This window comes from Anthonomus grandis, chromosome 4 (assembly GCF_022605725.1).
Source record: "Anthonomus grandis grandis chromosome 4, icAntGran1.3, whole genome shotgun sequence".
In the NCBI taxonomy this organism is placed as follows: Eukaryota; Metazoa; Arthropoda; class Insecta; order Coleoptera; family Curculionidae; genus Anthonomus; species Anthonomus grandis.
The window spans coordinates 34,253,562-34,256,484 of record NC_065549.1 but is presented as its reverse complement, the minus strand read 5'-3'; the positions used below and the strand labels follow the sequence as shown (position 1 = coordinate 34,256,484).

General features: G+C 29.4%; 1 non-coding gene across 1 annotated transcript; it reads right to left on the bottom strand.

Moving 5' to 3' along the window:
* Positions 1 to 2,816: 2,816 nt before the first annotated feature.
* On the bottom strand, positions 2,817 to 2,923 carry LOC126735795 (U6 spliceosomal RNA). Its single transcript, XR_007660512.1, has one exon. It is a non-coding gene; the product is annotated as a U6 spliceosomal RNA (small nuclear RNA).

Below are 2,923 nucleotides of genomic sequence, written 5' to 3'. Positions count from 1 at the left end.
GTTCTGGAATTCCAAAGGAGTTTAAATAATTTTTTGTCTAAATATTAACAATGGATAACTAAATCGGTTTATAGTGGGTATAAACCGCGACAAACTAAGGATATTAATTAAAAGGTTAACTTCCAAAGGACTTCAATTAAACTTTTTTCTGTAATATATAATAAATATCTAAACGGATTTGAGATGGTTGCAAACCACTACAAACAAAAGTTTTTTTGATCAAAAATTATTGAATTAGATGTTATAAATGGCTATAACTGCCAAAGGATATAGATAAAACTTCCTTATAGCCGTTAGGAGTTAAGTAGCACTTTATATTTTTTAACATTTAACATTTCATTAATTTTTTACCAAAAAACCTTTGTAGAGGTTTGCAACTATCTGAAATGCGTTTAGATATTTATAATAGAAAAATAATTAATTCAAATCCCTTGGGAGCCTTTTTCATTTCTTTAACATTTGACTTTTTAAGTAATTTTTACAAAAAAGCTTTAGTTTGTAGAGGTTTATAACCACTATAAATCGATTTAGTTATTGATTGTTAATATCTGGACAAAAAAATATTAAAACTCCTTGAGAATTTCAGAAGATACGGGCATTATATCGATTAAATAACAGCGGGCGCGGACTATAATTAGGTTGTTGGCAAATGACATGTGCTGCCTTCTAGATTTTTTGTTACTGGATATCGATCGGGCGCTAGCTTCACAGATTGAAAAAATATCTAGAAAAACAAGCTGGCAACTTCGGATACGTGCATTGTAAACATAGAGGTATTCTATGTTGCTAAGTTGCTTTTTTTTCATTAACTTTTTTGTCAAGAATCTTTTTTTTATTCTGAAAAATTTGTTGATTACTCTGAAAGCATATATATTTAGTCAGCAAATAAACGAAACTTTTAAAGTGTACACTTTATACCTATTACAAAATACAACACATTAAAAAAATATGTAGTGGATTAAGAAAATTATGTATTGAATAAAAAATTGGAGAGTCAATTTGACATCATTGTCTGATGATGAACTCAAACAACCTCGCCTATGGTTTGCAGCTAGGCTTATTCTAGGCATTCAATGTTCTAATATTTATTCCAAACCAATCCAATCATTCAGTTTCTATTATTTTGTCGCTTAATAAATGTTAAGATATGAATCTTCGTCTTGTGATTTAAAATAAAGTTGTTTTGTGTATTTTGTCGTGGATTTCGCATTTTCTGCTCCAATCATCAGAAATAAGTATGCGCGGGATACGCTGTCCTGGATAGCGAACTGCATATAATACTCGAGCCTGTCGAGAAGTTTCTTGACATACAACGTACACCAACAGCATACCGACGTATTTTCAATTTGTTAAGTTATAATACCCAATACGACTACGCAAATAAACTCAAAATATTTTTAGTAACAATAACTAATAAAAAAAATGTCACCTTGACATGTTGTCGATTAAAACAACCATCCCATACTATTCACAAACAGTAATTGTATTTATTAAAGGTTACATCAAATTATTGGGAGAATAAAAACGACATTTAAAAAATTATTGTTCCCATTAGAATGCCATTTGCGAAAATTGATTAAACGCCAAAAATTTATGAATGCGCATTTTACAGCTTATCTAAAGCATATAAAAAAATACTATAAAAATTAAATTTTCATGGTTACTTGATGCAAAATTATTATTTTATTAGTGACTTTCCTGCTGTGTTTTGGGAAAAAATGGACACGTCAATTTGTAGGACGGCGTGTTTACGTACAAAACAGGGTGATCCAAAAATTAAATATTGCGTTAGAGAGGGTGGGTCGATGTTTGCAATTAGACAGTCATCATTTTGAGCAAATTTTTTAATTGTTATTTTTCCTAAGTATTTAATTATTATAATGGTCAGTTGAAGTTTACCTATCGCTAATCTGTTGTGTTGCATGCTGTAATCAATTATAATCGGGTGTTTAATTAAAACTTAGCATGTTATTGTACCTTAAAAGGCATAACTAGTTAAACTTAAACTTGATTACTCGTTATAAAATAGTCAGTTTTACATACAAAAACTTAATAAAAGAATAAAAAAATGACAAGAAAGTAATTGCTGTATGATTATTGTTATTGCCTTGTAAAATTGTAATAATTTAAACCTAATTTTTGAATGTTCTGTCTAAAATAGTAACTTTTTTACAAAAGAAAACATGTTGATGCCAGAGTGACAACTCCATTATCAGCCCAGCGAACATATGAAATCCCATTTCCCTCATCAAGCATAGATTCCAGATCTTTTAAAATTATTTTCATGACATACAAGGTATTTCAAAGTGCAGAAACATATCAAAGTTATGTTTTTATTTAAATGGAACAGCCATCGAACTAACTATTTAATTATTTAATTGGAGTACTACAATTAAATAATTAAATAGTTAGTTCGATGGCTGTTCCATTTAAATAAAAACATAACTTTGATATGTTTCTGCACATTGAAATACCTTGTATGTCATGAAAATAATTTTAAAAGATCTGGAACGCCTCTGATAATCCCAATTTCTTTTATTATTTTACCCTGTAGTTAAGCCATAATATTCCATATCGTATGTCGTGAATAACCCTGTATATTTTTTATGATTGTACGCCATTCAATTTTTAATTAAAATAACTACCTGCTCAATTCCTTTTACAATTGAGCTCTTGGTAATGTCAAAAATTTTACTACATAGTTTTATGTTAATAAAATGTTTACATTTCTTTATACTTTTTCGTCATATTTCTTGCAAAAAGGTAAGATTAACAATCAACAATAAAATAATTTATTATCGCCTTAAGAAGATCCAAAAAATGTGGAACGCTTCACGATTTTGCGTGTCATCCTTGCGCAGGGGCCATGCTAATCTTCTCTGTATCGTTCCAATTTTAGTATATGTACCGCCGAAGCGAGTAC